This window comes from Petaurus breviceps, unplaced genomic scaffold, assembly GCF_028583685.1.
Source record: "Petaurus breviceps papuanus isolate PSGF00001 unplaced genomic scaffold, PetGlider_PUasm1.0 76, whole genome shotgun sequence".
Classification (NCBI taxonomy): domain Eukaryota; kingdom Metazoa; phylum Chordata; class Mammalia; order Diprotodontia; family Petauridae; genus Petaurus; species Petaurus breviceps.
Window position 1 is genome coordinate 48,679,307 of NW_027186473.1, and position 10,544 is coordinate 48,689,850.

General features: G+C 42.2%; 1 protein-coding gene across 3 annotated transcripts in view; it reads left to right on the top strand.

Annotated features, from left to right (window-relative positions):
• The window catches only part of SMAD1 (SMAD family member 1), a 411,788-nt gene that overhangs the window by 301,170 nt on the left and 100,074 nt on the right, over window positions 1–10,544 (top strand). For 2 of the 3 annotated variants that reach the window (XM_069105462.1, XM_069105460.1), the window contains exon 1: window positions 9,251–9,737. The gene's annotated coding sequence lies outside the window, so the exon portion shown is untranslated. Of the gene's footprint in view, window positions 1–9,250; window positions 9,738–10,544 lie in introns of those variants that run through there. The other variant, XM_069105461.1, reaches the window with a different exon arrangement.

Here is a 10,544-nt window from a genome sequence, read left to right on the forward strand (position 1 = left end):
GAAGGAAGGAAGGAAGGAAGGAAGGAAGGAAGGAAGGAAGGAAGGAAAGAAGGAAGGAAGGAAGGAAGAATGAATGAATGAATGAATGAATGAATGAATGAGAGGGAAAGAAACAGCTAGTTCTGGATCTGTTTCTTATTAGTTACATGACTTTGGACAAATCACTTTATATCTCTAGACCCCAGATCAGTCATTTGAAAATGGAGGACAGAAGATCTCCAAAGTCTCTCTATTCTGACTTCTACAGAAACTTAAGGGAAAGAGAATTAGATCCAGTAGTGTATTGGTAAATGTTTAACAACTGACTTTCCAGTGAGAAAATGTATATATTACATTTATAATATATTATATAAAGTAGATTGTTGTTATGGTTCAGTACTATCCAACTCTTCATCACCCCATTTGGGGTTTTCTTGTCAAAGACGCTGGAGTGGCTTACCATTTTCTTCTCCAGCTCATTTTCCAGATGAATAAACTGAGGCAAACAGGGTGAAGTGATTTGCTCAGGGTCTCACATTTAGAAAGTATCTGAGGTCAAATTTGAACTCAGGAAGATGAGTCTTCCTGACTTTAGGCCAGATGCTCTATCCCCTGCACCATCTAGCTGCCCAGTGTAATGGATTAGTATATACTAAATGACTTTTAAGTTTAATCTGCATTATTAGCATTTTTGCCATCACTTTCTTAAGTCTAGACAATCAGCAAAACAAGAAATCAAGTCCTGATTTGGAGATTTTGCCGATTTCCAACAGGCAAATATTCAGACTGAAATGTTAACAATAGACTCTAGGAGATCACTCCAGCACTCAGCTGCCTGGATCTCTTTTCACTGTATCACACTATGTCCCTGAAATGGAAACAATGTGAAAGTTGCTAAAGACATCTGGGAAACAACTGTATTTCCCTGAGACTTCTTTGTTGCAGTTGTTTTTCACTTTCATCAAACTCTTTATAACCCCATTTGGAGTTTTCTTGGCAAAGATGGTGGAATGGTTTGATATTTCCTTCTCCAGCTCATTTTCCAGATGAGGAACTGACGCAAACAGGGTTAAGTGACTTGCCCAGAGTCACATGGCTAGTAAGTGTATGAGGTCAGATTTGAACTTGGGAAGCTGAGTCTTCCTGACTCCAGGCCCAGCACTCTATCCATTTTGCTTCCTACCTGCCCCCACCAAGACTTCTAAGCAACCTCTATTTGAGATTCTGGGTGGCTTGGTTTATATTGTAGCAATAAGAGAGGGGGAAAGGAATAAGCATTTGTTTAGCACCTACTATGTTTCAGACACTGGAAATCAGTGCTTTTTACAAATATTATCTCATTTGATTCTCACAACTCTGGGGAGATAGATGCTATTATTATCTCCATTTTGACAGTTGAGTAAAATGAGGCAATAGAGATTAAGTAGACTTACCCAAGATCACATAGCTAGTAAGTGTCTGAGGTTAGATTTGAACTCAGGTCTTTCTGACTTTAGGCCCTTTGCTCTATCAACTGTGCCATCAGCTACAGAAACCGAGACATCACAACAGAAGCATCATTTCCTCTAAGGAGGGAATGGCTGAACAAATTGCTGTACATGAATATAATGAACTATTACTGTGCTGTAAGAAGTAATGAGTGTGTTGGGGAGGCTAAGTGGCGCAGTGAGTAAGAGCGCTGGCCCCGGAGTCAGGAGGACCCGGATCAGTTCCGGCCTCAGATACTTAATACCCACACAAAAAACTTGGGCAAGTTACTTAACCCCAATTGCTTTAAAAAAAAAGTAATGAGTGTGATGAATACAGAAAAGCTTGGAAATATCTCCATAAACTGTGGCAGAGGGAAGTGAGCAGAGCTAAGAAACAATATACAGAGACTACAGCAACAATGTAAATGGGGGAAAAAAGGACAACTCAAGAAAAAAAATCAGAAGTGAATATTACAAAATTATAAAGAACAAGTAAGGTTCAAAAGAAGAGATATGAGAAGTTAGCTTCTACCTCTTTGCAGAGGTTTTGGATATTGCATATAGTTTCAGATTTTCTCAATACACTGATGTTATTCTGATCTTTTTCTTCTTTCTCTTTTTTCATGTTTAAAAAAATTCGGTTTGTTACACAAGATAGCTCTAGGGGTGTGTGGAGTTGTCCTCTCCCAGCTTGATTTTTTTCTTTTTTTTTTCTAATTAAAGGGCCATCTCTTGACTCACTTCTTAAAGAGGCCTATTCACTGAGTGGGTTTTACCTCACTCTTAAGTGAGTATGTGAAAAAGCCTTAGCATAAAAGGCAAGCGCCTTCCCATTGTAACCTGGGTCATCTCCAGTCATCCTGATAAATATCTGGTCACTGGATCCAGATGGCTATGGAGGAAAAAGTGAGGCTAGTGACCTTGCACAGCCCTCACTCACTCAAATCAAAGTCAACTGCAAGTCATGTCATCATTTCCTTGATGCCATGGTCCTTTTCAAAAACAAAGAACAAACACAAGGGGTGTGTGGGAAGGATACTGGGAGAAATTTATGGTGATGCAAAAAAAAAAACATCAATAAAAAAAATTTTTTGAAGATAAATACAAATCTTCTTTTATCTTTGGATCCATTGGAAGTTTGATGGATTCAGTCTCTCTAAAGTCTTTGAAATATTACCAGATTTTATCTTCTGTACATTCCAGATTAAGTCTGCCAATAAAGATCTTCACAGCCTGGGTTTTTTTTCATGACCACAGCTTTCTGAGGGTCAATTATCTATTCACCCAATTTCTGTTCTTTATGATCTAAAAATGTCTCGATACTAGAAGATTCTTTAGAGGATAAGTCCTTTAAAATCTCTTGACTTTCCTGGGGTAAGATCTTTATCGTGCAATGCAGGTCAACCCCAAAGTTAGTGAAATCATCTTTCAAGCTTTTGTTTTGTTTTGTTTTTTCGTGTGTTCTAGCTGAGGCCACCTGCAGTCACTTTGCCTATATACTGCTCATATTTGTTGGCACTGATCTAGCTGACTCCTTTGCCCAGTGCTGGTTCTCAGCCAGGACACACTCACCTGCTTGAGGTCTAGCCTGTGGCCATCATTGCAGTTTTTAGTAGTGGCTGGTCTTCATCAGTTGTTGTTCTGTAGACAAGTCAGGCCCCTGCTCTGGCAGCTGATGTGGGGGGAAGCGGGAGAGTGAGCTTAGTCAGGGTGGGTTACATTTTAGAAAGTACAAGAAGAAATGCTCTCTGCTGACCAACTCTGCTAAGATGCACTGGTATGAACCTGGGCATTTTTATTCCAAATTCAAAAATTCTCTTTTTCTTTTTCTTAAGCTAATAAGAACAGTTAGATTTATATAGCGCTTTGAGGTTTGCAAAGAGTTTCACAAATATTAACTCATTTTATCCTCACAATAACACTGAGAAATTGGTGCTATTATTATCCCCATTTTACAGATGCAGAAACTGAGGCAGACATCAGTTAAGTAATTTGTTCAGAATCACACAGTTTGAAACTGCCTGAGGCTAGTTTGAACTCAGGTCACCCTAACTCTAGGTCCATGGGTGGTCCACTGTACCACCTTACTGGCTATGATTATTACATACCAGGTATTTTCTGCTAGAGAATCTAAGAAACTGGACCGGAGGACTTAATATTTTATCCTAGAGCTAAAAGCAAGTTATGGGTAGCTCGGTGGGGCAGTGGATAGAGTTCTGGGTCTGGAATCAGGAAGAATCATTTTCCTAAGTTCAAATCTAGCTTCAGACACTTACTAGCTGTATGACCCTGGGCAAGTCACTTCACTGTTTGCCTCAGTTTCCTCATCTGAAAAATGAGCTGGAGAAAGAAGTGGCAAACCACTTTAGTATATTTGCCAAGAAAATCCCAAATGGGGTCAAGAAGAATGGAATGCAACTGGAATGACTGCACAACAGCAACAATAATGAAAGGATTGTTCTGTTACAGTGACAGCATTGTTAGAATATGTATCTTAAATTTGTATTGAATCTAATCAACATGGTCTGGTAATATTCTCTTCCTCCATTTATCAGTTCCTGAATAGGAACAAAGAATGCTATGTGTGGGGGCTCACACCTCTAATCCCTACTAGCAGAGAGGCTAAGAGTGGTGGATCTCTTGAGCTGGGGAATTCTGAGTTGTAGTGAGCTAAACTCAATCATATATCTGTACTGCTTGGCATTAATACATGTGCTCTTTAAGTAGTACTTAACTGAGGCCTCAGTTTCCTCATCTGTATAACAAAGTTGACTGATCTCTAACTTCTCTAAACATAGAATACTATTATCCATCTTCTAAGCACATAGCATCTGTGTTCTATCACTCTCTCCAAATCATGTAATTCTACTATGTCCTAAGAAAGACTTCTACTTTTCTTAATTATTTCTATACCTTCTCCATCCACATTTTGTTTCTCTATCCTGCCCCCACTATTGTCCTTGTTGATGTCAACAGGAAACAAGGTATCGCGGTATTATTATATGAGTTGGACCTTGAAGATTTTACAAGTAGAGATGGATTCATGATTGGGGTGGTGGGGCAGTAGTAGAGTGTTCTAAGAAGAAAAAGATGACCAAGGCATTGATGGGAAAGGCAGGGTTCAGGAGATGATGAGTGTTCCCAATAGGCTAAAGCTGAGTGTTTGGTGTCAAACACAAATAGAAATGGATGCCTGTGAGTAGCATATTGACTTAAAAAAACCCCACAGATTAACATTATTTATGCTTTATAGTATTTTTATTTATTTTGTTAAACATTTCCCAATTACATGTTAATCTGGTTCAGACAGTACTCTGGAGATGGCATCTGAGATTGACACTTCTACTGTGGCCATTTGAACATTATTTGAAAGATTATAGAGAGACTTGGAAGATTTCTTTTTAGGAACAGGTGATACGATCAAAGTAGTACTTTTAGAAGTTTAATCTGGTAATACACCAATGAAGGATGGATTGGATTTAGGGAGAGACTGAGACAGCTAGGAGGCTCTTCTAAGAGTTTAGACAAGAAATATCAGTGGAAATGTAAAGGAAAGGGAAAGAAGAGACACTGTGCAAAAGACCTTGGGTTGGAAAATGTCAGCTTACTTATGGGACTCAAGTGAAATCACGCAAATGAGAGGTCAATAATTTTGCTGCTAAGGAATGACTGCTGAGTGGGTTTCCCAGAAAACATGTTGGCAGGATAATTATTTGAATTGAAGGTACTTTGTAGGAACCACGACTTTGATAGGCCCAAGTGAAGTAGGCCCTGGACTTAATGACGTGGCTTCACTTAATAATCTCTCAAAGAATCTGCTTCCTCTTCTGGAAAATGAAGATGGCAGACTAGTTGGTCTCTAAGATTATGGTCAGCTCTAAGGCTCTTTGATGTTATGATATAGTCCAGGTTGATAAAGACAAAAGTCTATGTCAGACAATCTGAAAAAGAATTGATGACACAGGTTGGGTGCCCCAAAGGAATGCAATGTCAATGGACATCATACCTTAAATGGATTGATGTGAACCTCAAGACACACACTTAATTGAGTCTTAAAAATGAGAATACTGAAGTTCTGGGTGATTGAGAAAAGATAAGAGGTTGGAAAGCAGAAGAGGAAACTGAGTGTTCAATCTCCTCCCCAAGTGCTTTTTGCAAAGAAAGTCTGATCCTTATGCCTGTAATGGACTGTCTCTTAGAATCCCGAGCTTCCTGCAGGTCTTATTTCTTATTCTTCCATGGTAGCTAGGTGGCACATTGGAGAGAGTGATGGAGTTGGGAAAAGTCGATTTCAAATCTGGCCTCAGATATCTACTAGCTGTGTGACCCTGTCTGCTTTAGTTTTCTCACCTATGAAATGGGTATAATAATAGTGCCTACCTCTTAGTGTTTCTATGAGGATAAAATGAGGCAAGGTTTGCAAAATTTCAAGTACTATGTAAATGCTAATATTGTTATTATATTATTTTCCAGTCCCTGTGAAAAGCTCTTCCTTTTTACCCCTAGTGTTAGTGATCTCTCTTTTAATTATTATGTTTATACTTATTTGTTTATATCTAGTATTTCACCAAATATAATTTCCTTAAAAGCAACAACTGTTTGCTATTTTTATTTTAGTAGCCTTCAAAGTCTAACACAAAGCTTAGCACATAGTAGGTGCTTAATAAATGCTGTCTCAGCCAAAAGGAGAGGTTAATGGACAGTTCAGCAGAAAAAAATGGCTGGAGAGGAGAGGAAGATGGAGGAGGAGGAAGAAGAGGGGAAAAGAAAGGAGAAATAGGTGAAGGAAAAGGAAGAAGCAAGAGAGGGAGGAGGAGGAGAATAAAGAGGAAGAGAAGAAAAGAGGAAGAAAAAGGGAAAAAAGGAAGAAGAGGAAAGAAAGAAAAGGGAGGGAGAGAGGAAGGAAAGTAAGGAGAAAAGAAGGAAGGAAGAAAGGAAGGAAGGAAGGAAGGGAGGGAGGGAGGGAGGGATAGAGGGAGGGAGAGAGACACATGGAAGGAGAGACAGAGACAGAATAGGAAAGGAGCAGCTCAAGCTCCAGTCCAGATAAAGGCAAATTTGAATCCTACCAATAATACTGTTAAGTGGAAATTACAAGATACATGTTGTTCAGAAAATATGGAATGATTAATGAAAATTCTATTTGTTGAAGACTGAGAAAAATGCAATTATTTACCTTTTTAGAATTAAGAATTAAATGTGAAATTCTGACAGTGAGAAAGAAAATCCTTGAAGGCAATTATTGTAAAGTTGTTACTTCAGGAAAAAGTACCCCATAAATTTGAATTTTCAGAATAGATAACTTGAGAGTGATCACTTTGAACCATGAAAGGAGGCTTCTCTCAGGTTCAGGGTCCTCCAGTTTAACTGGTTCTGAGACTACATCATTCTTTTGTATCACGGGGTAAGGTAGAGATCAGGAGTGCTTGGTGAACTTTTTGAGCAGAACCCCTGGAGCAAAGTCAAAGTGTGGATCCTTTAGACCAGTGTCATTATGCATGCATATCAACTTCATAGTCAATTAGTCATCTGTATGTATAGATGTATGTATGTACTATAGCCACCTCTAGGCTTTCCCAGTAAAAGTGTTTTCAACCCCCTCCCCCCAAGTAGTTATCACTGCAGGATTCCTTTTAATAGCAGCTATCCTAGGAGGCCATTTAAGTTCAAACTAACACTTAAAATGCACCTGGGAAGCTGATATAAACAAACACTTAAATATAGCAGTGGAGCTGCTATTTAAGGGAACATTGGTGAATCTTTTTGTAATGCATGTAATTCCCTAATTTTTCTTTTAAAAAATCATGCTTTGCCTTTGTTTTTGTAAAGGCAAGCATTCATCAACAGCTAAGACCAGTGAGACCTTGGGCAAGTGATTTCCCCTTTCCAAGTCTGGTTCCTCAGCTATAAAAAGAAGAGAGGCTGGATTCCTCATCAAAGTATCAGAGATTTATACTTGAAAGGGACCTTAGATTCTACTTCACCACCCCTGGCCTACTCCCATTTTTATCAACTAAGAAACTAAGGCTGAGAGTGGGGAAGTAGCTTGCCCAAAGTCAGACAGGCACTTTGGAGCCCAGAAGATATTGCTTATATCTCAGGGGTGAAGAATAAAAGAATTATGGAAAAGACTGTTGTTTTCATATAGGAATGTCACATGTAAGACTTTTGCTTGGTTTGGATGGGTAAAACTTAGACCAATGAACAGAAATTATGTAGGTGGATTTCGGGCTTAATATAAGGAACACAGCTGTTAAAAAAAAAAACCTTAATGGAATATTTTGGGAGGTCACAGAGGAGAGCAGAAAAACACCGGTGAGGTCATCTACGAGCACTCTCACTTTACAGATGAGTAAACTAAGGCCCAGGAAGAGGAAGGCTTAAGATCAGACAAGCTATGCTGAGCATTGGTAGGACTGGCACCAAATCTCCTTCCAACTCATATTTAGAGTGACTTTTGACAGCATCAAAAGACAACTTCGGAGGACCCCTTTCAACTCTAAATCTTAGGGACAGTTACAAACTTTTCTCAAGTGTCTGCTGTGTGCAGGACACAAAAATGTAAGGTGCCAGTCCTGAGTTTCCAGTTTACATTCCAAGAATGTATCTAGATAAATACAAAGTTAACACAAGGTAATTTCCAAATGTCAATAGTTTAAAAAGCTTTAGAAAACGGTTTCTCACTAATTGTTTTGAAAGAAACTAGGGATTTTAAGGGATGGAGGTGAGTAGGAAAGCCATAAGAAAGCTGCATTTTAGGGTGAATAATAGGAAATAAGTGGGGAAAAAAAGGAATTCTTAAGTAGGAGTGGAGTGTTGTCCTTAATTGCAGTAGCTGTTTTCTTTTTATCTATTTTCTTGTGAATTCGCCTTTTTTTTTTTTTTTGGTTAAAAACGACTAGGGATAGAGCTCTCTTTCTCCAAGTTATCTAGTTTAAATTTTTCTGTTTATGCTTTGTATCCCGGGGGTAAAATGTAAGCTCCTTGAGGGCAGGGATAGGTTTTTGTTTTGTTTCTACAACTCTCGCTCCTATTACTTAGAGAGTAATTAGGTTTAGTTACCGGAGATTTCAGGCTAGTTTCCAAATTTGTGACCAAGAGAAGGTTTTCTGATGAGTAAAAAAAATTATTTTTAATGTCTAGGAAATCTAGGTAAAGCCTCAAGCTGTTTGGTCATCTCTGAAGGGCTTGCCACTGGGTTAGAAAAAAAAATTACCTCAAATTTGTAGCTTTTTCGCTTTCTAAAGGAAAGATTACGTGTTGAAATAAATGGGTTCTAGATTTGACACAAAGCAAACCTATTGACTTCGAGGGCAGACTAAGCTATGCAGCCTTGGTTTGGAAAGAATGTGATCAACTAATTCTGGATGTTTTATTTGCACTTGGGAGTTTATGGGCCCTGAAAATAATGAAGGGGGGCAGGGGGAGAACGTCTTAGTTGTAAAGTTTAAAACAAAACAAAAAAGAACCCCACGTAGAAGGAAGACTACGGGCGGGGGAAGGAGAATGACCATTTTAGAAAATAAAACTCAAAGTCCTAAACTTTATTTGCAAAGATCATACACACCAAGTCGCTCTGAGTAGGACTAAAGGCAACAAGACTTTCAGAACGACTCAACACACGTTATAACTCCACACCCCCTCTTTTTTGGGGGGTGGGAGCGGGTGAAGGAAAAAAGTGGGGGAGGGGGAGAATTGTCCCCAGAGTTACTTCCCCCGCCGAGTTTGTTGGGGGGGCCCCCTAAGGCAGCGGCCTCCTCCGGCGCCTCCGCCGCTTCTGAGGGTGCTCAGTGCGGTAATTTGGAGAGGATCCCTAGTCTGGGGTGGCGGCGGTGGAGTGTGTGTGTGGAGTGTGTGTGTGTGTGTGTGTGTGTGTGTGTGTGTGTGTGTGTGTTGTGTATTGGCAGTGGAGTAGTGGAGGCTGGGCGGCTCCGACTCCCTGACGCCAGCGAGACCAGATCAATCCAGGCTCCTGGAGAGGGAGGGAGGGAGAGAGAAAGAGAGAGGGAGCGAGAGAGGGAGGAAAAGCAAAGAGCGACCTAGCGGGCGGCGCAGGGCTGCCCACTGTGCGGCGGCTGCTGCGGCTGCTGCTGGTGCCGCTGCCGGAGCAGGAGCGAAAGGAGGGACCGGCGGCCGGGCTGTCGGCCCCGCGAGCGAGCGGGAGGGGCGGCGAGGCAGACAGAGCTGCGGGAGCCCCAGCGGGATCGGCAGCCACAGCAGCCAGACAACGGCGGCGTGGCCGGTGGTGACTCTTCTGCACTCGCCTTTGCGGGGCGCGCCGCCCACAGGGTAAAAACCAAAGAACCCACCCCATCCCCGAGCCCCCAACTTTCCCTTTTTTACTTTCCATCCTGCTCCTGGCCGGGTTGCCCTGCCTGCAGCCGCCTCCCAGCCCCACTTTCTCGCGGACTCTAGGGGTACTGCCGTCCGGGAAGGGGTGGGGGTGGGGGTGGCTGAATCCTGGTTTACTGCGTTCCTTTATCCCCGCTGACCCCCAGCCACCCCCTTCCTCTCTGACTCCCAACCGCCCCACTCCCGTTCCCCCTTCCTGATTTGAGACTCCCGCCGCAGCCCTGGGATGGTAACTTGGGTGCATGGGCTTGGGGGAAAGGGTTTTTTCTTGTCGGGGAGAAGAGGATGGAAGGCCGCCCCCCATGATGGCGTCGCCCAGCGGCTCTTAGAAACCCAAGCCCCCCCCCCCCCACAACCCCCAGCCTTTCCCCTCTCCCCTGGACGGCTGTAGGGGTGCGCTTTGAGCTTCCAGCTTTGCGTTAGCGTCTTTGTTGGGTTGGAGAAGGGAAGGGGGGTACGACTTGGCCGCCTCTATCCACCCCTCCCAGCCGAGGTCTTCTCTCGGGCTCCTGGCTCCCTGACTCTCCTCCCGGTTTCCCTCTCCTTTTCTTTGGTTTAGCTGCTGTTGGGGCGGCCCGCGCCCGGTGCCCTTTTGTGTCCTGTGCCGGCAAGAGCGGGGAGGAGAGAGGGGGGCGACCAAAGTTGTGGGAGTTTCAGGAACTGCCTTGGTTGGGTTTGTCTCTTGTGTGTACACACACTCTCTCTCTCTCTCTCTCTCTCTCTCTCTCTCTCTCTCTCTCTCTC